A 27,847-nucleotide genomic window follows, 5' to 3' on the forward strand; every position below is an offset into this window, starting at 1 on the left:
TCCTAGGGACCAGGCCTGACTCTGCGAACACTGCAGTTATGTGTGTTGTGTTTTTGTAAGTGACAGTGATCAATTGGTACCCATAGATCTATTAGTGACACTGGCGACGGGGTGAAAGGTTTAACTGGGGGGCGATCAAGGGGTTAAATATTTATTAGGGAGTTTAGGGGGTACCCTAGACCTAACGGGGCCTACTACTAACTGCCCTAACACTTATTACAGTCACAGATTACATCAATGCAGTGATCAGTGAAAAATTTTAAAACTGCAATTAGTGACACAGTGACAGGGAGTGAAGGGGTTAACTGGGGGGCGATCAGGGGGTGACAAGTATTCCTATGTGTACTGGTGTTAGTATAGTGTTGTGCAACTCACGGTAATATGTCCTCTCCCCTCTCACTGGAATCGAAAAGACTGCACGAGGAGAGATGACATCACTTCCTCCTGTCTGTGTTTACACTTACACAGACAGGGGAAGGATTTCCTTCGTTAGGACCGATCATCAGGTCCAGGCTATAAATCATTGTCCGGGACCTGAGGACTAATCGGTCCTTTAACGAATCCAACCGCCGCAGCCAGGGGGAGGGAGAAACGTACAGGTACGCCCATTTGCCCATTCGTGCCATTCTGCCGATGTAAATCGGTGTGCGGCATTTGGTAGCTGGTTAAAACTGATCGCAGATGTAATAAATTGTCGGGTCTCGGCAATATCGAAAAAAACTCATTGAAAAAAAATGGCATGGGTTCCTCCATCCATTATTAGGCCCTGTGGGGCTGGTATTAAGGGGAACCCCAAACCAATTTTTTTAAAAAGAATTGCAAAATCCATTCCAGGCCCTTCAGGTCTGGTATGGAAATTAAGGGGAACCTTGCACTATTTGGCTTTAAAAATGGCGTAGGAGTTCCTCTCCAAAATCCATATCAGACCCTTCAGGTCTGGTAAGGATTTTAAGGGGCACCCTGTGCCAAAATTAAAAATAAATGGTGTAGGGGCCCCCCAAAATCCATACCAGACCCTTATCCAAGCATGCAACCTGGCAGGCCGCAGGAAAAAAAAGAGTGGACGAGAGAGCACCCCCCTCCTAACCCGTACCAGGCCACATTCCCTCAACATGGGAAGGGTGCCTATTCCATTTTTTTCAATGAATTTTATCTATATTCCCGGAGACCCGACAATTTATTACAGCCGCGATCAGTTCTAAATTACTTTTTTTTTCTTTAGAAATTTCATTTTGCTGTGGTACTGTTTTAAACACGGGAAAACTTTACAGGCGTACTATAGACACCCCCTGTCATGACATTTAAAGGAATATTTCATTTTTATTGTTTCACTTTAAGCATTATTAAAATCAGTGCTTCTGAAAAAACTGTAGTGTTTAAAACTTTTTTTGCATTGATACATGTCCCCTGGGGCAGGACCCAGTGCCCAAACTCTTTTTATGGCAATAAATTGCATATAAACCTTTAGAATGAGCACTTTTGGTTTTTTCATGTTAAGGTCCCATAGACTTTAATGGTGTTCCTGGACTTTAGAATTTTCAGCGAACATTAATGTTCACTGTTCGGCAAACAGGCGAACACCCAATCAAACTTACGTTCAAATTCAACATTGGGCTCATCCCTAATCATAACAATCGTCCATTATCCCCAGAGACCCGATTAAACAAGATTAATTAATTGTGTTCAGTAAGCACAGAAAAAGATCATCCGTAGAGATAAGGTTGGATTTTCTTGAGAGCCCACACCAGTGCCAAACACTCCATCTCCACGGCTGCATAATGGACTTCCCTGGGTATCAGCTTCTGACTGATGTACAGGTCCTACTTGGCTCAGTACTGCCCCCAGCCCGAATGTAAAGGCATCTGTGTGAACACAAAAATGTATGGTTGGGTCAAGGGCAGCTAGAACAGAAGCTGAAGTTAGAGCATTCTTTAAGCATTGTAAGGCAGCTTCCCAATCTGGGGACCACAGTACCTGTCGGGGAAGGTGCTTCTTAGTAAGGTCTGTCAGGGGCTTAGCGATGGAACTATATTTTGGTACAAACTTCCTATAGCATCCAGCTGTGCCAAGGAATGCCTGGACCTAAGCTTTAGGACGGGGGGTCAGTTGACAACTGCCTCAATCTTAGAAGGCTCGGGTCATTGTTGTCCACTGCCTACTCGATGTCCAAGGTACTGTACCTCAGACATCCCTATGCTTTATCTCTCTGGCTTAAGGGTTAGTCCTGCAGCCTTGATGTGGTCTAACACTACACCCAGGTGAACCAGATGGTCCTCCCAGGTATCACTGTAGATCGCAATGTCATCCAGATATGCACAAGCAACGAGATATATACAAGCATAATCCTGGAGGCCATCAAGGAATCGATCTACCATATTCTGGAATGTCGCAGGTGCATTCTTCATCCCAAATGGCATTACTTTAGACTGGTATAGGCCAAATGAGGTAATGAACACCGACTTTGGAATATATTTCATATCCAGAGGAATTTGCTAGTACCCTTTGCATGACTCGAGGGTTGTCAAGAATTTTCCCCGAGCAATGCGACCCCTAAGTCATTTTTTTTTATTTGGAGCAGGGTTTGCCTTAATTTCCATACCCGACCTTTTTAACAAAATTGGTTTTGGGCCTGGTAATGGACTGGGGGGGGGGGGAGAGGCCCATGCCCCTTTTTTCAATGAGTTTTATCTATATTGTCGAGACCCGACAATACATTACAGCCAAAATCAGTTTTAAATGACAGCTTTTCCTTTTAGAAATGTCATTTTGCTGTGGTACTGTTCTAAACACAGGAAAAATGCACCACTTTACAGACATACTATAGACTCCACCAGGCACGGTATTTAAAACAATATTTCATTTTTATTGTTTCACTTTAAGCATTAAAATAAAAATCACTGCGTCCGAAAAAATGGCAGTTTAAAAAAAAAAAAATTTGCATTGATACATGTCAACTGAGGCAGGACCCAGGTTCCCAAACACTTTTTATGACAATAACTTGCATATAAGCCTTTAAAATGGATACTTTTGATTTTTCATGTTAGTGTCCCATAGACTATAATGGTGTTCCAGCAGCTTTCGAATTTGCCCCGAACACCGCATATTGTTCGCGTTCTCAGAACATCCGCAACAACAAAAGTTCGACCCGAACTTATGCTCGGGCCAAACCATTTGCCCATCCTTAGTTCTAAGCAACTGTTTGAGTGTCCCATTGATCCTCTCACACAGTCCATTGGTCTACGGGTGATAAGGAGAGCTCTGTAGAGGCTTTATCCCACAGAGCCTCCGTAAGTCTGAGTGAGCTCAGCAGTGAAATGGGTCCCCTTGTCAGAGATGATTACCCGAGGGAAACCCATCCTGGCAAAGATCCGGAGCAAGACATGAGCCACGGTTTTTGCATAGATATTTGCCAGGGGAATGGCCTCTGGGTACCGGATGGCATAATCCACCACGATAAGGATATATCTCACCCCAGAAGGACTAGGTCGGGCAATGATCCTACCAGGACTTCGGGAACGCGGCTAAAGGGTTCATCAATTATAGGTAAAGGGTGTAGGGGAGCTTTCAGTGAACCCCCATGCTTACCCACACGCTGGCATGTGTAACAAGTCTGACAATACTGTTGGACTTTCCCCGCAATCCCTGGGCAAAAAAAAGACTGAGTCAGACAGTGGAAGGTCCGGGTCATCCCTAGGTGTCCGGCTAAGGGTATGACATGCCCAATGCGCAGCAGGTCATGCTGATATTTCTGTTGCACAGCCAGCTGCTGCTTGGGTGGATGGGAGGCTGTCTTTCCCTCAGTTACCCAACTGAGTAATCCCTGAACCAACTCTACACGCTCCCCCTCCAACACACTAAGTCCAATCCTATAGTTAGCTAGGGAAGGGTCACTGCGAATTGTATGTGCAATGCCTTGGGGAGAAGCCCGATTCAGGGTAGGAATAGCTGGGGTAGTACAGTCTAGGTCAGGGGTGACAGGCCTTACCTGGATCCCATCCTCGAGGGAGAGCACCTCCACCCTGGCTTGCTGGCGGGTGGTAACAGTGCAGGCTTCTGGGGATACTTCCAGGAAGAACTTAAACATCCCAAATCGTTGCCCAACAAAACCTCTGCAAGAAAGCTTCACATTATTCCAGTTTCCCCTGCTTTGGCCCTCGAACCGCAATCAAGGTGAAAAAATGTAATTAAAGACCCGGCTGTGGAAATGAAAATTATGAATACTAAAGCTGCTGCTGTACTGCAAAGTAAGTACCATAAAAAAGTGCCAAAAGGATTTTAAACTCAGCACTGCACTGCTATAAACTACTGCTATGCATGTGTACATAAATCAACATGTATAATATAATAACGCGTATGACAGATAAAGTTCTCATTGCAAATAAAGTGCAAATCTATAAAGTTCAACAGATGTAAAATACAAAATGGTGACACATTGAAATGTGTTTCTGGTGACTTCCTGTGCCAATAAAGTGTAAACAATAAAGTTCATCAATTGTGAAGTATAGGATTGGCAACACGTTGGGATATATTTCTGGTGACTTCCTGTGCTCCCCTCCTGGATCCCCACTCACCAGATGAAGTTAGTAAAAAGCCTGTAAAGCTAATTCACTGCACCCACTATCCTCATAGATAAAATAAAAGTTAGGCCCATTATCCCTGAATAAACATGTGCTGCTGCTGGTCAATTTTACATTGCTGTATCATTTGTGGTATCTTATTTTTTTGTCTGTCTTTGCCTTTATGCTATTACTAATAGATAAATAAAAACAGTGAGTTATTTAGCAGCTGCTTAAACACACTTAGGCCTTAGACAATTCAATTATAAAATATTCATGAGCTTTTCCTCCATGTGATCGCCACAACAAAGTAAGCTGGATAGAAGACCTTTTACTTTGACATCCACATCAATCCTCTTTCAGGAGTTCTATTTGATTTGAATTGAACATCTTTGTTACTGATACATAGCCATAGTAAAATCAAATACTCAGGTATACAGCACCTGCTAGCCTTCCTTTAATTCAGAAGAGATGATTCACTTGTTTTAGTTACAACCTTGCCACCCCTGCCCTCTGTGTTTACTTAACCGGGTAGGGTTAAAAATGATGAATGGTTCTAATCTGTAAATAATGGAAAAAATAAAGGCATAAAAAATAGCGGTGGTGTGTGAGAAAATGGCTTAGCTTATAACAGCACTTGACTCTCGCTATTATCTAAGGTCAGGTTTCTGCCCTTTCTATCTTCTTTATAAGACCATTGGCTCCTCACTCTTTGATTAAATGCATAGTTCATCCTTTATAAAAATGTAACACTCATACGGACAAAAGAAAAAATATGCATTTATTACATTTTTACTTTGAAGTCTACAAAGCATTGCAACTTTTAATGGGTTGCATTTTAGCCCCAGGCTCATACAGTGTTATGGACCTACAGTTATTGCTTCAGAGGAAGAAATAAAGAGACTACAAGTGTGGTAACATCACCGTACTTGTGCTTAGGATATGGGGGTCCCTATGCCATGCCAATAGATGGGACTTTTTCCCTTCAAAGTGAATGAATATGTGAATGAATGAAGCAGCTGTGTGGTTAAGCTATGCAAAGCCATGCCAAATTCAAATACAAACAGGAAGCTGCAGGAAGAAGCACCCCACAATCCAAGCAAGTGGATTTGTGGGAAGGTTGGGGTCACTGAAGTAACCATGAGCTTATAGCAGAAGGAGGAATGTCAGGTCTGTACAGCGTATGGACCTGACCAGCTGGAAGCAGAGCAGTGAAAGGGTTAAGGTGTATTTTGATCCTTGTTTTTTTTTTTGACAATGCATTTTAAACCAAGTCACTTCTGGGAGGAGGAGCATGGTGAGCTTAGATGGCTTAAAGGAAAAAGAGAACTTGGTGCTTCCGCTTTGAAATTTGAAATTTGATGCCATCACATTTCTGGCAGCTACAGAAGTCAATGAGGGCTTCTTTTTAGGCTCATGCACTGCATGTAAAAAAATGTAAATACTTGTACTGTTTATTATATTATTGCAAAATTTACCTTGAGTTTTGTTTAGGTGTCTGACTTATGAGCTAAGCCTGTTTTTTGGCCATATTCTGCAATAGGTTTTACCTGTGCAAGGCTTGTAACAAATCTTTGTTCATGTTTTTGAGTATGTTACCCCCCTGAGGGCAACTAGTTTTACAGCTACAAAAGGCATATATATGGTCTTGTCTTATCTACACTTAAAAGGCTACTTTTGTGAACTTTATCATTAGCCAGAAAATATAGTCTCATTTTTTGCATGTGATATAATTTAAAAATCCAAGCAGAGCTTCCTTATTTTCAAGGTATTAAAATGTGCCTTGGGTCCTGTAAACGTTAAATGAAAAGACAAAGTGGTAGAGGAGAAGGCATTGTGGGTGAAAGGCTATGGTTTAATTTGATAAAGTAGGCTAAAATTAGGGCATGGTATATGACAGTTCCCCATTATTTTTGTTTCATTAACTTAGTTTAAGGAATACTTTTAACATTGATGTTTTTCCATATCCTTTTTCTTGACACAGGATTGTTCTGTTAACAGAAAATGAAGGAAGCAAAATGTCAAAAAGAGCAAGGATTATCTTAACCTTATGCTGCACTGATCAGAACTCAAGTTTTAAGTCAATCATGGTAAAACTTGTTCAGAATTAACTGATCATTCAGTCTCCCAGAATGCCATCCTTTAGAGTGAGAGCTGTGAGAGGATTAAAGGTACATTTGGATTTAATGAGCCCAATCATTAAAGGCTGACCATACTCTATTGAAATGAGGCAGCGTATGTGTAATTACTTTGACATCAGAAGGAGCTTTAATAACAGAAATTTAGAAAAGTTGTTCTGTTATTAGCTTTCTCCCTTATTTGTTCCCATCATATTTCCTTTTAACTAGACCAACTTGTTAATAGAGCTATTTCTTTACCACAGGTACTTGCGTTGTATCTTTGCTCTGTGTGAAAACCAATTTTTTTAATGAGATGAGCAGTCTGGTTACTTAACTTTAGCTGATTATCCAGATTTTTCCCCCTATTGTATTAATCAAATTGAATAGGCATTCAAAAAAAGTGTTATCGGTACATGCCAAACAGCCATTTTGAGTTAAATAATTATTTCTGTATTACAGTGTTTTAAAAAATATATATTTTTAATATTTATTTTTTATTGTCATTGTAGTGGCTGTTTTTCGATACACTTTGCACTTATCAGCATTAGAATTATTTGCAAATAGGATATTCAATATGATTAATTAGCTAAGGGTATATGTGCTAAATGCTAATGTATGAACAGACAGCAGTGGCAAATTATGCATGCTTCATATACAGTGAGGCTGTGCAGTCTGGAGCCAGAGTCCCCTTTATCCTCTTGGGACTAATTCTCATTGCATCCACAAAACATTTTTATTTTTATCACCGTAACAAGGAACACATGCTGGCAAAGAATTCCGCATATTAATTATTTCATTTGCAAACATTTCCAATCTGCAAAGTAAAGCAGTGAAAATATTTTTGCTGGGTAGAAAGATGTAAACCATTTTAGATTGTTGCCTAATGTTCTGTCTATTTATTGTTCATAAGTATGGCAAGTATAAGGTTAAAAAAACATGTAAAGGTATTTCACAATACTGAGTGGAAGATTTGGATATTTTGTTAATGTGCAGAGCTATGATTAAGCTTTTTGCAGTAAAAGGATTAGTTAAATGATCTTATGTTAATTCATACTAGAAAATTTTAGTTTCAGGATTTATTTTTTTCCTTACACATAAATATTCTGGATGGATTTAAGACGTAGAAATGAATATATTTTACTTGAAATAACAGGTCTTTTTCCCTGGTGCTTTTCTTTCTAGTATCTTGCTTGCAGGCGTTAAATCAGGATGTCTACATGACTGAATACAGTAACATAGATGCCATGTGACAGGTCTGAAAGAATTAGCTGCAAATTGATTACTGGGCTGCATGGTTCTCCAGATATTCAATGGCGACAACACAATGTTCAGTTGTTGTTTTTTTTAGACCAATTTGGCAAACAAATGGGTATTCATTAGGTGTTTAATGAAGATACGTCTTCAGCAATAGCGACTCAAATGTTTGGAACTTCCCCCACAATTTAGACTAATAAACAATAATGCTGATTGTGAAAATGCTATCAATATAACTGTTTCTTTGGATTCTCTGGGCTTAGAAGTATTGCCATGTGATGCTTTAATCAGCTTTAGCATCTTATCTGCAGTATTCTGCATAATAATTATGTACATGAAGCTTGCATGTGCAGAAAGTGTCCAAAATATTAGGATAAACCTTTTATATGAGGTTTTATATATATATATATATATATATATATATATATATATATATATATATATATATTTGTAAAATAAAAATGCTACAATTGGCTAGTTACACAGTGTATACTCATATAACAGTGTGGAGTAGTGAAAGTGACATTAAAACCTAACCTTTAAAATGTATCTAAATATATAACATTATAACATACAATTAAGTGTGTTTTTTTTTTTTTTTTATGTTTTCCTGTGGCTGTAAATACCTGGTGGTTCTGCAAGGTCCATATTCAGAGTGGCAACCCTATTCTGGAAGATATGCTCTCTTCTTTGTTGCCACTTATACTTCACATGCACAGAATTCTATGTTTCCTTCACAGAAAGCCACCCCACGTGACGCTCCTTCATGTCACATGCAGGGAGGATCAAGCATTTTGACTGACAGCACAGCAAGGGTATGCAGTTTGTGTTTCTATGTGGGAGGACTGCATAGATAAACAGTGAAGCAAGGAGGAGAGGCCCTGCTGTCAATCATTGCAATCTTTGTGGATATGGGGGCGGAGCTCTGGCAGTAATGTGATTTTTTTTTCATAAAAAGAGATCTAAATTTAAACAAATCCATGAAAGCATGGCTTTAAGGAGTCAGCAGAACTATAGCCAGCATCTTAAATCCGGATTTGCCAAACATCCCTTTATGCAAGTTTGTGGCCCATGCTACATCATAGTGTCAGGAAAAATCTAATAATACTTTGCCCAGGAATTCATTCCTGATCTCCACCAGCATGTGTTAATTCCCTGAGCCAGCAGGTTGCAGAGGAGGAATGCTAGTGGTGAGGATGAGGAGTTTTGGGGTGCTGGCAGTAAGAAGGAGGCGTAAGGCTGGGGTTCTGGCCAAATTTATTGAACACCTAATATCAAAAAATTTCTAACTAGGGGTTTATTTCCTGTCAGTCAGGTGCACAAGAAACTAAATTAGTTTTTTCATTACTTTTACCAACTTCTATAAATATAAAGATTTAAATAAACAATTTAATTGAGAAAGACATCTGGTCATTATTATCATATCAATACTTTTTTTTTATTTATTCATGTTGATAGATAGAAAAATTAGACTGAATTGTTACATATTAAGTTTTTTTTTTTTTTTTTTTTACATTTCTATTCACATTTTTTAGCATTTTTCCCCTGCCATAGTTAACCATTTACAGACTGGAAGATTTTCACCCTTAATGACTAGGCCATTTTTTGTGATACGGCACTGTGACGTTTTAACTGACAATTGTGCAGTTGTACAACACTGTACCCAAACAAAATTGATGTCCTTTTTTTTTACCACAAATAGAGATTTATTTTGGTGATATTTTATCACCTCTGTGGGTTTTTTTTGTGCTATGAACAAAAGAAGAACAATTTTGAAAAAAAAAGAATTTTTTTTACTCTTTGCTATAATAAATACCCCCCCCCCCCCCCCAAAAAAAAAGGAAAAATGAATTTCCTCATCAGTTCTACATATTTTTATTAAAAAGAAAATAGCATAAGCTAATATTGATTGGTTTGCACAAAAGTTATAGCATCTACAAAATAGGGAATAGATTTATGGAATTTTTATTATTATTATTTGTTTTACTAGTAAAGGCAGTGATCTATGATTTTTAGTGGGACTGCGACATTGCATCAGACAGATCGGACACTTTTTACACTTTTTTGGGACCATTGACATTTATACAGTGTTCAGTGCTATAAAAATGCACTGACTACTGTGTAAATGTCACTGGCAGGGAAGGGGTTAACACTAAGGGGGTTAAATGTGTACCTTGGGAGATGTTTCTAACTATGTGGGGAAAGGACTGGCTGGAGGAGGAGAGAGATCACTGTTCCTAATCACTAGGAACAGCTGATCTCTCTCTCCTCCCCTGTCAGAACGGGGTCATTGACAGATCCCTGTTCTGGTTCTCTTTCCCGCAATCATGGGTGGCCATGTGCAATCAGGTCCCCCTCCATGCAGCAGGTGAGCGCGTGCCTGCTACAGCTCTTAAAGGAACTTGTAACAAGTTGAAAAAGGCGCAAATGCCACAGTACCTTAATATTTTAAAAAAAGTTCCTTATATAGTCTAATATGGTGTAGGAAACAATACGGTAAGGGAAACAATGTCTGTGTGGCCCATACACATATAGTAATCAGTCAGGGCTGCCGTGAGCAGGACCAGAAGCCAAGTCCAGTAGAAGCTGAGAACAAAAACAGGAAAAGACAGGCGCCTCTGAGTATATATCACTAAACAATTTATTAAAAACAAAATATCCACTCACATGAAGAATTGCAGCGAAGCATTCACAGGGAAGAACTACTAGTCCCAGCCAGTCTCTTGTATAGTAAGAAGGTGTTGTCTCCAATCCTGGGTGACAGCAGCTGCTGGGTAGTCAGGAAAAAACTTCTCCGGATAAGCTGCATAAAGAAGTATATCAACAGCTGGAACACAATGAGATATATGTGGCCGATTGCGGGTTCAGGGAGAGGGGCTGACGCTCATCTTTGTGGGTGAAAACACTTCCATGTCGCTCAAACAGCACTCATTCAGTCTCTATAGACAGATGTATAATAGTCATGAATGGGGGATCCTGAATGAGGCTTGGAGCGCACCATGGAGCGCACCCCGGCGCAAAGTTGATGACGTCAGAGGTTTATATGATGTGTTTCCGAGTATACGAGCTGTGGGTGGAAGCACGGTGGCACTCCTTTATCAAGCATCTGCTGGATCAAGGAGTGCTTCCACCCACAGCTCGTATACTTCCACCCACAGCTCGTATACTCGGAAACGCGTCGCATAAACCTCTGACGTCATCAACTTTGCACCGCGCTGCACTCCACGGTGCATTCCAAGCCTCATTCAGGATCCTGACGAAGACCCAACTGAGAAAAACAGATTCCACCCCACATGGAAGGGGCCTTTTGAGACAGGTGGCAAGTGGCAGGGTGAGATGCTGCTGTGGTGTCGGTGATCGCACCTAGGACCTGGGGCAACCACCAGGGATTCAGGGCATGTTACTGCACACATCTATTATTATTGTCCTTAGAACATTAAGTTACTACTGAAGATATCATAATGTGTATGAAGATGTAGAAAGTTGCTAAAGTGAACATATACACTATGCATTTATATTTATTTATTGGTAATGTGAACATGTGGATATTTGGATTTATTATTATAGCTATAATAAACTACAGTATCTCACAAAAGTGACTACATCCCTCACATTTTGGAACTATTTTATTATATCTTTTCATGTGACAACATTAAAGAAATTACACTTTACTACAATGTAGTCCACTCAAAATAACTCAGCACACAGCCATTCATGTCTAAACCACTGGCAACAAAAGTGAGTACACCCCTAAGTGAAAATGTCCAAATTGGGCCCAATTAGCCATTTTACCTCGCCGGTATCATGTGACTCGTTAGTGTTACAAGGTCTCAGGTGTGAATGGGGAGCAGGTGCGTTAAATTTGGTGTTATTGCTCTCACTCACTCATACTTGTCACTGAAAGTTCAACATAGCACCTCATGGCTAAGAACACTCTAAAGGATCAGAAAAAAAGAATTGTTGCTCTACATAAAGATGGCCTAGGCTATAAAAAGATTGCCAAGACCCTGAAACTGAGCTGCAGCATGCTGGTCAAGACCATACAGTGGTTTAACAGGATAGATCAAGCCATGGTTGACCAAAGATTTTGAGTGCATGTGCAAAAAATAGATGTATGAGTGCTGCCAGCATTGCTCCAGAGGTTAAAGGCATGGGGTCAGCCTGTCAGTGCTCAGACCATATGCCGCACACTGCATCAAATTGGTCTGCATTGCTGTCATTCCAGAAGGAAGCCTCTTCTAAAGATGATGCAAAAGAAAGCTCGCAGTTTGCTGAAGACAAGCAGACTAAGGACATGGATTACTGGAACCATGTCCTGTGGTCTGATGAGACCAAGATAAACTTATTTGATGGTGTAAAGCGTGTGTGGAGGAAACCAGTTGAGGAGTACAAAGACAAGTGTGTCTTGCCTACAGACAAGCACGGTGGTGGGATTATCATGGTATGGGGCTGCATGAGTGCTGCCAGCACCGGGGAGCAACAGTTCATTGAGGAAACCATGAATGCCATCATGTACTGTGACATACTGAAGCAGATAATGATCCTCTCCCTTGGAGACTGGGCCGCAGGGCAGTATTCCAACATGATAACGACCCAAAACATACCTCCAGGATGATCACTACCTTGTTAAAGAAGCTGAGGGTAAAGGTGATGGACTGACCAAGCATGTCTCTAGACCTATACCCTATTGAGCATCTGTGGAGCATCTGTGGAGAATCCTCAAATGGAAAGTGGAGGAGTGCAAGGTCTCTAACATCCACTAGCTCTGTGATTTCATCATGGAGGAGTGGAAGAGGACTCTAGTGGCAATCTGTGAAGCTCTGGTGAACTTCATGCCCAAGAGGGTTAAGGCAGTGCTGGAAAATAATGGTGGCCACACAAAATATTGACACTTTGGGCTAAATTTTGACATTTTCACTTAGGGGTGTACTTAGCTTTGTTGCAGACAGTTTAGACATTAATGGCTGTGTGTTTGAGTTATTTTGAGGGGACAGCACATTTACACAGTTATACAAGTTGTACATTCACTACTTTACATCGTAGCAAAGGGGGTTATTTAAGAAAGGAAAATCGACTTTGCACTACAAGTGCACTTGGAAGTGCAGTCGCTGTAAATCTGTGGGGTAGATCTTAAATGAGGGGAAGTTTTGCTGATTTTATCATCCAATCATGTGCAAGCTAGAATACTGTTTTTTATTTTCCTTGCATGTCCCCCTTGAATCTAAGTTGACTGCACTTCCAAGTGGATTTGCCTTTAGTAAATAACTCCCAAAGTGTAGTTTCTTCAGTGTTGTCACATGTAAAGATATAATAAAATATTTACAAAAATGTGAGGGGTGTACTCACTTTTGTGAGATACTGTATATTAATACACCCAAATAAATATGTGCATGTTCATATTACAAATACGTAAATAAATAAAGCACATTCACAGGGCATATGGTCACTTTAACGATAGTATAATATCTCTAGCAGCAACCTATTGTAATCTCCCAGTGACAATGAGACTCATCACTATCTGAAACCTTCATCGCTTAATGTTGACAAGAAAACAAAAGCTTTTCATTGCTATTTAAAAAATCAGACCGATAGATGTCTGTGACCATGTTGGATTCTTCTGCACACTGTGCTCCAGACAGCAGCCACCTCAGCTCTTCCTTCCATGCAGGCAGCTACTGCCTCTCTCTCTCTCTCTCTCACTGGCAGGGAAAGATGTCCCACCCCTCTCCCCAGCAGCTGTGTCCTAGTGCAGAGCTCTCACTGCAAGCACAGAGATGAAGAGGAAAGAAGCTGCAGGGCTGTAGATATTTTTTTCCTGGGGGGGTTTCAGGTCTTTCAAACGTAAAGGCATCATTTACATTTTTATGTTGGGGGAGGTATGGCAAAAACATGTGACAGCAGAGTGGGGCCATGAGGATTTGCAATGCAGTGCAGCAATAATGATCCTCATTGAACTGAATAGAACTCAATGCACACAGTTGAGGTGCGGTAGTATACTCATAAGTACAGCAAGCTCCTCCTAAGCTCCCTTTTTTTTATATGTTCAGCCCACTCTGTTGAACTAAAAAAAAACTTACTGTGTGAACCAGGCTTTAGATCTCATGCATATTCTAAATGCCAATGGAATGTCAAATATACCATGAATACCTACAGCTAGGATCCCAGATTTTTTTTGTCAGCTGCTCAGCCTGTTCACATGAGTGATAGGCTGAAAAGAGATTGGAACATCTGAGATCCCAGGTGCAGGTATTTGCAGTATACTTGCTGCACCATGATCATGTAGGATGTATGAATGAGACCCAAGACTGTATTTGAGCTGACCTTACGTTGAAAGTTGAGCAGGTGCAAGGGGCAACATATTGTGGTAGGCAGTAAATTCAGTAATTTATTTAAACCTTAAAAAACTGTGTCCTAAGAAATCTTATGAAATGCTTTAAGAGATTAAAAATATATATATTGTGCACTGCCTACCACAGGATGGTGCCCTTTGCACCTTGTCAATACAGTTTTTATTCAGTCTTAATGTAGTAAACCCAGCTTTTGAACTTGTACTTACATGTAAGCCTATAATAACATTTTTCTGTAGGTACAGTGAATATCTCCTAAACATGTGGTGTTTAGGAGATATTCACATGGAAAGCAACCAGTGATGTCACCAATGCATGCATTCTGAAGGGACGGCATATTGCTTGGTTGTACTTCTCCTGGGGTGGAGTGCAGTTCGTTCTGTACTTTTGTCACCCATTTTTAGCCGACAGCCAGCTATAGCCCGCTGTCAGCTGACATCGCTCAGCAGGTTCAGGCTGTGGAAAGATCCTAACTTTAAAGTCAGATGCCACCCAGATGCCTGGACCAGTAGCTCACTCAGCCTCTCATTGAGCCGCAAGGACCATGAGCCAGCCGCTCCTGACATTCCAGTGAGTTTGGGGGGGGGGGGCAGAACCAGGGACTGACAGTCACCACTCTCTGCTCACTGTAGGCTGCTCAGCGGTCTTTAATCACTCTGTTGTTGGTCTTAGAAGCAGCTGGGGACAGATGCAACATTGGATTGATGCTCCATCCACCTAGGTGAGTACAATTTAAAAAAAATATATTTTAAAGAAAAAAAAAACTCTCTCCCTCCTAAGAACCCTCCCTCCCCAAGCAAAGATTCCCACTGAAAAATATCTTCCTCCCTCAAATATACCCCCAAACATTAAAATGTCTCTAAACCGACCCACCAAAGCAAAAATATCTCCCTCACTCAAAACCCTCTCCCCCAGCAAAGATTCTTAATTATGAAGACAATCTCCCTTCATCCAATCAAACTCCCTCCCAGAAGCAAATCCCTGCCATTAACCACCCCTTGTAAACTTCTCTACAAGAAACGCCCTCCTTCTCCAAAAGCAAATCCACCCCCCTTTCCTTCACCCCCACCAAAAGAAACTCTCCCGGGCTGGAATTCTCACTTCCTCCTTCCCAAAACAGAAAATTCATGCTTCCCCCAGTTACCAGACCTCAGATTCAGCACGGAACAGAAGTAGGAAAACTCCTGCATCTCCAGTCTCCCTTCAGCTGTGTGATATGATACCTCAAGGTGGAGTCTAGAAGTTTCTTCAGTTGTGCACTGTCAATTGCCGGCATCTGAGACCTCGCAGTAATTTCATGCTTTTCAGGGGGACCTCTTATTAAACTGAGGGGATGGGGTACAATAGAAGGGATATCCTCAAGATACACAGCATTTTGCTACCTAAAGGACATTCAATACCATCTAGTTTAAGAGATCAGTGCCTACAAGTCCTAAACTAATCTTTTCCTTTGTCCTTTATCAGCAGAAATTTCTATAATTATCTACCAAGCATATCATCAATATTTCTGCTGGGGACCCAGGCTTTTATTGTGATGTGACCTGACCAAAGTTCTAAAGCCAGAACTGAATTATTGGTAGTTGATTGGTCAACTTGTTCAGTGAGTCAACATGCTGAAAATTAGCTAGTTTCACCTCTAAACAATATTCAACCCAATTCTAGTATTGAGTGTTTTTCAGCCCAAAAGAGAAGTAGCACTGGATCCATAAACTGGTGAATTTGCAGAGGATAGTGCCAGGGATTATGTGAGTATAGCTTCTGCTGGAGCCTCGTATTTTTTTTTATTCTCCTCTTTTGTCCAAGCTGGAACTGGTCTTAAAATGCAGGATCGACTCTCTCGTGTTTACAAGCATGGTAAAAGTTTGGCACTTAATAAATGTAAAAATGCCATCTGAATCTCATGAGAATTATCTCAAACAGAACACTTTGCAAATATTATTATAATTGGAAGTTAGAAAGAAAATCTTTTTAGTTATATATAATGTAGAGTTGCCATCAATGCCCATATTAATTTAACCCTTCGCACACTTTTAAATAGTTACTATAATGTGAGTGCAGACTTGATATTTTCACTTCTTGTGGCGACCAAGCCTTTTCTGTCTCTCAGCTACTTCAGTTGACTCTTATTGATATCCTTTAACAGTATAATAATTTACTGTACACAGAACAGAAACATTACATGTTAATATTTTCAGTGACAGCAGGCTCAACATATTTTACTATATTGGCAGTTCAGTAACCCTGTATCCGAAACATGTAAGGCACTTTCTAATTCAGAATATGTTTTACATTTACATGGTTGTGGATTCTATCTGATTTTTGTACTTTTAAGAATTCACAATAAGAAAACAGTAGACCCTGTGATTATGGATCCAGCAACCCATAACCAAAAAAAAAATTATATATTTCAGCCGTTGAGTCCTTAGATGAGGTGACTGTCTTGTCTGACAATCTAAGCCTGGTCTGGACAAATGTTTCTGCCTTTGTTCATCTCCATTACATAAGATCTCATGGGGATAGTAATATTCAAAAGAAAGATATGTCTGTGTGTTTTCTTTTAAGCTCACAAGGACCTTATATTACATTTAGCATTTCTGGCAAAGTTAACAGGTTGTTTGTACTTGCTAAAACATGTTCTTAGCCTGAAAAAGGTAAAATAATGCAGCCACCACATTTAAGGAGGAATGGTAAGCTGCAATATTTTTTGCAAATTTTCTTTTGCATTTAGTCATCCTTTAGTGTTACTTATTGTGCTTACTGCTCTGAATGCACTGTTCATTATTAAGATGCTTTCTATTGTAAATCTAAGAGTGTATTTATCAGAGTACTGTATTTTGCAGAATACGGTGCTTTAACTGTTGCACAAGATTATTTACAGAGTAGTTTATCATAAGCCTTTATTAAAAAGAAGATCATTTGCTTTCAAATGTAGAGGAACACAGATGTGTTCACTAGTAGAATAAAACATATACGAGTAATACTGCTTGGATACAGAAATAGTGTAAGATTCATCACAGAGCATGAACTGCATGGAAATAAATGAGATTTTAGTATCCCATAAATCTACAGTTCGGCACGCAGTTATTTTAGTTTTGTCCCAGATTCGCAAAAGGGAGATTTCAGATGGATTCCCTAGTGTGCTCATCTGCATCTGCCATATTTTGCAAGAGTCACAAGGAAGAATTCTACCCTTTCGTGTGGCTATGTCTGTCTATTCTTTTTCTCATCTATCTTGTTCCAGAAAAAAAAATACTAATATGGTAATTTGTTTTTGGGAATTTTGCAAATTGCAGTTCTAAATGGTTGTCAATCTATTACATGACTTTGGCCCTAATGCGTTCCCTAGATCTAGATTTTTTAAAACATTTTCAAATGTATTGACTTATAAGACAGCATTTCTTCTCTTGGACATAAGATTTTAATTTTGTAACAAAGACATTACTGAGCCAAGCTCAGAACAACAGAGAAACAGCTGCCTATTGATTCCTGATGTTTATCATTATTTTGTCCTAAAAAGGATTTCCACATTTAATATCTCTTTAAATAGTTTCCTTGGGCCAAACTAGCCCAAATGAACTATTTATTGAACAAAATAAGTGCACTTGCTGGGTGTGATGCCTTAACGGAGTGTGTAGCAGCCTCAGCTGCATACGGTATACAGGGACTTCCCATCTCATTCCGGGAAAAAATCTAGAGTCGGGCTGAGCACTGCTCAGCCTTTCATGGGGAGCTTTGTATTCTATGAATGAATACAAAGCTGCCTCTGCTTGGTTGAAGCTGGAGTGGAAGCTTTGTATTCATTAAAAAGTCAGGCCTGATACAGTCCTGCATAAGTCAGAGTGAGTTGAATGTCCAGATAAGGCAAAGAGGATAGCCACTGAAAAGGAAAAGTGTTTTTTAAAGCCACTAAATCTCAACCTACCCCATACACCTTGACCCCCTTTGAAAGCCTCTGTAGAGCCCAACCTCATTACTCAGGCTATATATCATCAATTTACTCTTCAATAATCTCCTCTAAAAACACAGTTGAGGCCTTATCTTCTTCAATGGGAGACAGAGCTGGGGAGACAGCTGGAACCAGAGGGCTGGCAGATCATGACTATAGCATTATCTAAGTGTTAAGAAAATGTTCTCATACTAGAAAATGCTTACAAAATATTATACAGTTGGTATGATACACCAGCTAGACTGGCCCGTTTTAGCCCAACCTACTCTCCTCTTTGCTTCAGAGGGTGTTCCCAGGAGGGCACTATGGCACACATTTGGTGGACTTGTCTGAAGGTATGTAGGCTATGGGCCACAGTCTACACTCTTCTCCGCAATTTTTTTTAAATTAATCTCAAGAGGGACCCCTATGAAGCTCCTTTTTGCATCTTTTTACTGCAACTAAGTTAACTATAGCAAGGGCATGGAAAATGCCTGTACTTAGTTTTGAGGCGGTTAAAAACCATATGAATGATATTATGGTAAATAAAAAGCTATTCTTTCAGACACACATGATAAATTCCTTCGGGTCTCGCAACCGTGGGTTACCTAAATTCATCCTTCCAGATTTGACACCACTCTCGATTTAACACATCCTTGATCCACACCCCTTGGATTGATTCTCTTCTCTCTTTCCCTTCCTATTTCTAGTTCCCTTTTCTTCCCCCTTTTTTTCCCTTTCTTTTCTCCCTTTTTCTAGTCTCATTTCTCTTTTTCCTTCTAAGTTTATCAAGCCACCAGGCATATGCCTGGTTGGGATGGTCACAGTGCTAACATTATTGCATTACTGTACAGTACCCTTTTACATGCAAATGTATTGACCATATGGATTTGAGATTAGCTGCAGTCAATTTTATGTTTCAAAACACTCCAGAACTTTTTTATTTCTTGTGATCTGTTTTTTTTGTCTCATATGCAATGTAACCATCTAATTGTTGAGCTTATCTGTTGGATTGAATATGAATTGCCGTTTAGCCCAGAACATGGCCATTACTGATTTCTAATGGAACTTAGATTTGGAATCTGGTAATGTACTTATATTTTTCTGTTTTCTGTTTACACACCTGCCAGTAATATAATATTACCAAATTGCAAGACACTTGTCAGTTCCTATACATACCTTTTGGCATTCTTTTCTATTAAATACAATGTTATATCCCCCCCCCGTGAGGTCATTGACCAAATATGGTCATGTCTATATTTGGTCAATGATGTCAACCATGAGACCCTGCCCCGTTGATTATACGTATCTATTATTATACAGGATTCATATAGTACCAACAGCTTGCACAGTTTTTTTACAAAATAATGAAAGACAGTATAATAACAGTACAGTTCAATAAAGAAGGATTAGGAGGGCCCTGCTTATTGAACTCACAATCTAAAGGGAAGTAAGGTGATACAAGTGGTAAAATCTGTGGGGGATGATCTTATGAAGGTGGCTGCAGTACAGTTTTTAGATGGCTACCCTGAATAAATTTGTTTTCAGCGATGGACAGAAGGGGTAGGTGCTAACCAGACATACTTGGTTAAGGAGTTCTATAGAATAGGAGAGGTTCTGGAGAATTCCTAAAGATGAGCATGGGAGGAGGTAACAAGGGAGTTAGACAGCAACAGGTTTTTGCATGAGTGGAGTGGGCAATTTGATAACTCGAGGTAAGGTTGGTGATGTAGCTGGGGCAGTGTTGTGGATGGCTTTGCATGTAGTTAGTAATTTATACATTGGGCTACTGGAAGCTAGTGAAGAGACTGGCAGAGAGGGGTAGCACCCACCAGTTGGTTAGTAAGGTGTATGAGTCTAGCAGCATAATTTATGATAACCTGAAGGGGGGATAACCTGTGTAAAGGTAGGCTAAAGAGAAAGGATAATTCAGTCACTATGAGTGTAGTTAGTGACCATTAATTTTTACTTTAGTTTCACTTTAGTGTGAATCTACTGATAGTTATGTCAGTGTGCGTGGAGTGACCATTTAACACAGTATATTTCAGTGCATTATGTGCCACTTAACGCAGTATATTTCAGTGCATTACTGCAGGTTTAACGCCATATATTTAAGTGCATTACATGCCATTTAACGCAGTATACTTATGCGCATTAGTGCACGTTTAACATAGTACATTTAAATACGTTACTGCAAGTTTTACTTTGTATATTTCGGTGCGTTATGTGCCATTTAATGCATTATAGTTCAGTGCATTACTGCAAGTTTAACACCATATATTTCAGTGTATTATGTGCCATTTAACTCAATATATTTCTGTGCATTAGTGCACAATTAACGCAGTATAGCTTAGTGCGTTACTGAAAATTTAACACCATATATTTCAATGTGTTACCTTCTGTTTAATGCAGTATAGTTCAGTGCGTTACTGCAAGTGTAATGCCTTATATTTCAGTGCGTTACTGCAAGTTTAACGTCGTATATTGCAGTGTGTTATGTGCCATTTAGCACAGTATATTTCTGCGCGTTAGTGCATGTTTAATGCAATATATTTCAGGACATTACTGAAAGTTTAACATTGTATATTTCAGTGCCTTCCGTTAACGCAGTATAGTTCAGTACGTTACGTGCCATTTAACACAGTATATTTCTGTGTGTTACGTGCCATTTAATGCAGTATATTTCTGTGCATTAGTGCACATTTAATGCTGTATATTTTAGTGCATGGGGATTGAAGAAGTCACATGACGTGACGTAACGCGTAGGGAGTGGCCGTAGGACAACCGGAAACAGCGTAAGACTGGCTGAAAACGCCAGGTCTTCATTTTTATCTGCTCTGTGTTACCCTTTTTTTTGCTTATGTGAGAGTCCATTTTTTATGCTTTAATAAATTTGTCCATTCATTCAACTACTACACTATTGGAGTCCCCTCTCTTTCTCCCTCTCCCCCTCTCCTCTGTGTTTTTTTCAAGCTCTATACCACGGAATTACAAGCTGCAGTGTTGTATTCAAGTATTGGAAATGGCCCTCTAGTGGCAGAAGGATATACTACAGGCTTCATCTATTATTCCTTGGTTATTACATAGAGAAATATTAAGGAGAATCTTCTGGGGTTATTTTACTTTGCCTGATTATTCCATCTTTGAGGTGAGAGTTCTGAGAGCCTGGATTATCTATTTTTGAACAGCTGGTCCCGCCTTTTCTCCTATTTTTCACTGTTTTCACACATCAGTGTGTACACCTTGATTTATTGACTTTATATATTATATTTTTTTATACATTTATATTTCTTTATACATTTATTTTTTAGTGGCACCATTTGCGCAGGACTTTTTACTTTGTTTATTACTGCAAGTTTAATACTGCATATTTAAATATGTTACCTTCCGTTTAACGCAGTGTATTTCAGTGCATTAGTGCAAATTTAATGCCATATATTTTAGTGCGTTACTGCAAGTTTAACACCAAATATTTCAGTACGTTACATGCCATTTAACACAGTATTTTTCTGTGTATTAATGCATGTTTAACACAGTATATTTCAGTGCGTTACCTTCCGTTTAACGTAGTATAGTTCAGTGCATTACTGCAAGTTTAACGTTGTATATTTTAGTGCGTTACTGTAAGATACCTGTGGTATTTAGTGTCCAAAGTGGAACTTTTGTGCTGAGGATTCAGACAAAAACGTAGCTAGGCAGGTCAGGTCGGCAACAGATCAGGCAAAATGGTACACAATCGAAATCCAGAGAGTGGTCAGGCAGGCAGAGCTCATATATGAGCTGGCGGTGAAGTACAAAATCAGGAGGCTAGAGAGTGGTCAGGAATTCAGGCAGAAGTCCATACACGGTAATCAGAATCACAGCGGTATCAATACACCCAGGGAGCTAGTCCACACAAATGACACTGAGTAACAGGAAGAGTTGCTAATTTTGGACTGCTTGATTGTACATTGTCCGCAGCTGGCAGCGGGTGGGGCTAGTGAGTGCAAGGCAGAAGGCAATGCATCAAGCTGGGAGAACATTGCAACAACTCAAGAGTTCCCTGTGGCACAACAGAAAAGGCTGCAGCTGTGGAAATAGTAGTACCCCAGTTCAATGACACCCAGCTCTATGACACTGCCCCCTCCACAGTGGACCCCTGTGGGGGCTTAGCAGGAAAGGAGGCATGGAAGTCTGAAATAACAGCAGGGGCATGCAAACCTTTTGCTGGAACCCAGGAATGGTCTATGATGGGATATCATTTCCAATGAACCAGATACTGTAGGCCACAACTCCTGTGGAGCCAGGAGCATCCCGGTGATACCATTAACCAGAGGGAGATGGGAGGGACTGCTTGGGAATTTCACAGTCAGGAGATCTACTGAATTGTCCACCTTAGCCATGGGAGACCCAACAATTATGTCTGCTTATGCTGTTAATCCACAGCTGTAAACTGTAAGGTGAGAGGCATCGAGCACAGATGTGTCACTGCACTGAAGAGAGAAGTTACCCAATATTTTTTGTGTTTTTTTGCACCAAAAGAAGAGGCACTAGTCACTTTTGTGTTGTGTGTATAATGCATGGATAATTCACACTTATTAGACTTGATCACTTTTGATATACTTGTCACTTTATCTAGCACATAGCTACACTTACTATTGTATTTATTTGTTTTAGTTTAAGTTTAGTTAATTTTACAGTGGAGCATCAGTCTTTATACACATTTCCGTTTATGCCACGGACTAGCATATCAGTGCTTGCAGTTTCATTTAGTGAATAGTGAATAGTGAATTGTGCGATATTGGTGTATGTATTATTTTTTTTTAGATCTTTAAGTAGTTAGAATTGAATTTGTATAGAATTAATTGTTTCATTGAAAGTTACCCCTCTTCCTTCAATAATAGAGAAATTCCTCAGGATAGAATTTCGGGAGTTAGCTTGTTGGTCAACTCCCACAATTGAAGCCCATGTTTATTGAAGTTTGTACAACACATTTGTGACTAGAGTTTATAGGGCTATAAGACAAAAAATAACTTTAAACCAACCAACCCTTTGTAGGAAGGTGGGGGCTGCATTGTGGAGTATAAGCTTTTGGACAAAAGGAACTTTTGAGGCAGACTTTCACACACAAGGAAGCTGCTTTAGCTTCAGAGATACAGAGACACACATCTGATTATATACAGTACACAATATTCATTTCAAGAATATAACTACATTATTGATATTTTTATTTAGTTCTTGTAATCTTACGCTATTTTATTATTAAAACGATTTTTGAGCTTTTACACAAGAACTGAATAAATTCTCTATTTTGGGATTTTTCTCATCAATATAAGTTACAGAATATTGAGAGAATATTCTAACTACATTATTGATATTTTTACATTTTGTATTTTAATATCGTTCTTGTAATAATATGCTATTTTATTATTAAATCCACTTTTGAGCTTTTACACAAGAACTGAACAGACTCTCTATTTCGGGATTTTTCTCATCCATATAAGTTACAGAATATCGAGAGAATATTCTTATATTTAACACACTGCCACCCACATGCCCAGAGTCTAAATGTAAGTTTGTCAAAGCTGCTGGCTCTACAACTTCTGCCTTTCCATCTGGTTTATTCTGCCCCCTTCCATGAATTTGCAGAATGTACTGTATCACAATCAGGGCAGCTGATAGAAATCATGGGGCCCCATACAGCATACCTGTCTGGGGGCCCCCTTTAGCCCCACCCTTATCCTCTTCCAGGCTTTCAGCGGCTGCAGGAGGAAATTGGAGAGATCGGTTCCTCTAGATCAGTGTTTATCAACATTTTACCAGTCATGTTACAATATATTGCCTCTTTACTGCCTGTCAACTGTCTCTGAAAAGCGATCTGAGCCTGGATTGCTTTTCAGAGGAATGGTGTTTTCTTGTTGGTATTATGAACCGCTCTAAGAAAATCAGCTCTGATCGTACAGAAAAAGGGCGTCAAGTTTAAAAGTAGTGTATACACACACACACGCGCACATATACAAATATGCATATAAATACATACACACAGATATAAATGCACACACATATACATACATATAAATCCAAACACATATACATACACACACACGTAAATATACACACACATAAAAGCACACACAGACACATCTCTTAAACGGTAGCTGTCTGCTAAGGAGGACCTGTTGTTACACATGGCAGAGGTCATGAGGCTAGATTTGCATAGCAGCCGGCAACTTTTTTTTGGGACAGGGGGACAAAAATGACAGATTTCTGGCCATGCTTTCTCAACAGAATTGGCCCCTCACTTCTACTGTATATCCAAAATCTGTGCATTTGAAGGGTCTATTGTCTCCTTTCCCGAGGGGATACTGTGAGAATTTACCATCTACTATAGTCGGTTAAATCCCTCTTCCCTGCCCTCTGATTTTGAGCACACACACATGCATAATTACAAACATATACAGTTTGCTTTTGTTTTAATTGTCAGCAGCACTATACCTTCAATCTCCATGCCGGGTACTGACCTCTAGGGGGAGGCAGAGAGCACAGTACACACTGCAAGCCAGCTCTCCCTTTGCTTTCCCTTTCAGTGTAACTGTAAAGAGTGAGATCGAGTTCCTGCATCACCGATTTACACATCAGCTGAGGATCAGGCAGCCACTTCTCTAACAATTCAGGCATGGGGGGGGGGGGGCATGGGAAGGGAATGTGCAGGGCGGGACTTGAGCCAGTTGTGGAGTGGCTGCAGAAGTGACATGCTCCCGAAATAGAAAAAATAGTACCTCACATCCACAAGAACAAAACATGAATACGGAGGCACCCAGAAAGATGAAAAAAGCTCAGATAAGTCGGATGCTGGCTGAGACTTTTTTTTTTTTTACTCTGCATTCTTTTATTCTCTGATTGCCGGGCCCCCCTGCTGGCTGGGCCCGGTACAGCAGGGCCAGTTGTACTGGCTTATCAGCGGCCCTGATCACAATGACCGGTTCCCAGTCACTATTTATTTTTCACGTAAGGTCATTCCAGCTCTGTACCATCACGTGGAAGGCAATGTTGTGGCATCTTTGGGCAAGGCAGTCAACCGCAAAGTCCACGCTACTGCTGACACATGGTCCAGCAAGCATGGTCAGGAACGATATATTTCGTTCACAGCACACTGGGTAACTCTACTTGCAACTCGAAAGGATGCAGGACAGGGCTGAGTGCTGCAGATTGTTGCTCCCCCACATCTTCATACAGCTAGTGGTGATGATGTGAGATTTGTCAGCTCTACCCCCTCCTCCATGCTCTCCTCTGATGAAATGTCCTATGAACTACAAGTACCCCCCAAGGGTTCAAGGGGATATTCAATGAGTCAGGCTAAAAGGTGCCATGCAGTGCTCCAGCTGGTGTGTCTAGGGAACAGGAACCACACCAGAGCAGAGATTCTTGCAGCTTTGTATGGGCAGGCCCAGAGATGGTTCACACCATGCCAGCTGGAGCCAGGAATGGGGGTGTGTGATAATGACACAAACCTCCTGTTCGCCCTTAGACAGGGAAAGTTGACATATGTGCCATGTCTCACACATGTGGTCAATTTAGTAGTGCAGCATTACGTAAATAGGTATCCTGGGTTGGATGATCTGTTAAAGCAGGCCAGAAGAGCCTGTAGCCATTTCAGGTGGTCATACGCAGTCAATGCTGGTTAGATAAAATTCAACGGGAATTCCAACTGCCCATAAACTGCCTGATTTGTGACATGCCCACCAGGTGGAACTTGACTTTGGCAATTCTGCAGTGGCTGCACATGCAGCAGAGGGCTGTCAATGAGTACCTGTGTGAGTATGGCACACCGACAGGCTCAGGCTGACTCAGCTTTTTTTTCCCCATGCCAATGGCTGGATGCATGCACTGTACTGTCACCACAGGGATGGTGAGCCATGACAATGCATGCATCAGTGACACAATCCCTGTTGTGTTCCTGCTGGAGTAGACTCTGTATGGCATTGTGGACAGGACACTTGAGGCAGAGCATGTACTGTCACCACAGGGATGGTGAGCCATGACAATGCATGCATCAGTGACACAATCCCTGTTGTGTTCCTGCTGGAGTAGACTCTGTATGGCATTGTGGACAGGACACTTGAGGCAGAGCAGCGGGAGGAAGAGGAGGACTTCCTTTTCTTGCAAGGCCCACTTTTTGCAGACACCATTGTTCCTACACCACAGAACACACAAGAGGATAGGGAGGAGGATTCTGGCAGTTTTGAAGGCATCAAAGGAGAGGAAGACATATGTAAAACTGTAAGAGATGGCTTTCTATCCCCAGAACCCAGATATTATAATCCTGAGTGACCCAGAGGAGTCTCGTGCCTCCGCAAATTTGCGGTGCATGGGCTCCTTCCAGGCATGTACTGGCCATTGGGACTACTGGGAGATTCCCGGTAGGCCGATGGCTCAGTGGGCCGGTTTCAGTGACAGCCTGCCAAATTAATGGCTGCGCTACTCGCGCAGCCATTAATTTGAGGACCGCTGTACTTCCAAGCACAGAGCGGCGCACTTCAGCTCTTTCCGCCCCCACTCTGCGCTCTCAGAACACTGGCACTGCACACATCTTCGGCCCCCTCCGGCCCACATTCGTCCTTTTCCATCACCGCTCGGCTTCCCCCGCCCCCCTCCTCTCCGACAGCTCTTCAGCTTCAGCAAACAAAACTCGGCTATCTCCGGCGGCCCCCGGGGTAACGGACGCTGTGAGTTTAAATTAGCAGGGGCCGCTGAGAGCAGCCGACAAGCAGAGAAGTCCCCGGAGCAGGCGAGGGAGGCCGGAGGATGGCGATGCTGCAGGAACCCGTCAAGGTGGCCGGCCCAGCACAGCCATTGAACACTGTATATAGCATATGGCTGTATATATATATATATATATATATATATATATATATAATATAGCATATAGCTGTATATAGAATATGGCTGTATGTGTGTGTATAGGACCATATGAAGGGGGCCCCCAATGGGAAGAAGGACCCTATGTAATGTAGAGGGTTGTATGGTATGTAGGAGGTCTAGAAGAAGGACCCCACAGAATGAAGAGGGCCCCAATGGGAAGAAGGACCCTATGGAATTTAGGGGGTTGTATGGTATGTAGGGGGCCTAGAAGAAGGACCCTATAGAATGAAGGGGGCCCAACGGGAAAAATTGGTGTTATGGTTTCTGCATCAGTCTTAATGACATCAGAAGACCTTGGAGCATGATGATCAAGTAAGCAAATCTTACTTGATCAAGTGAGCAAAATCTTCCTTTTTCATGCTGCCTGGACCTAAACAAGCCCTTGCAGTGTGGGCACGATTTTATTGTCACATGACAAACTTACCTTTGAAGCAAAGCCCTCCAGCAGTGTGCTGTCGGCTTCTGGGTTTGCATTCTCCTTCTATGTGGCTAGCCGGGCCGTGATGACATCACTCTCGTGCAAGTGCGCAGCATACTGTTTTTGTGCGTGTTTGCAAAATTGGAGTGGGCCGGTCTGGATGAAGTCCAGGGCCAAATTTTTGTCCCAGTCCAGCCCTGGCTCCTTCATGCTTCAAAGCCTGTGAAAGGACCCAAGAATAAGTGGAATAAAGGCGAATGATCACTTTTGGTTGGCAACCCTCCTTGCCCACTGTTACAAGGGGAAAGTCGCAGAACTCATCCCGT

The sequence above is a fragment of the Lithobates pipiens genome, unplaced genomic scaffold (genome assembly GCF_037356315.1).
Source record: "Lithobates pipiens isolate NorthernLeopardFrog02 unplaced genomic scaffold, aLitPip1_a1.2 Scaffold_13, whole genome shotgun sequence".
NCBI classification, from domain to species: domain Eukaryota; kingdom Metazoa; phylum Chordata; class Amphibia; order Anura; family Ranidae; genus Lithobates; species Lithobates pipiens.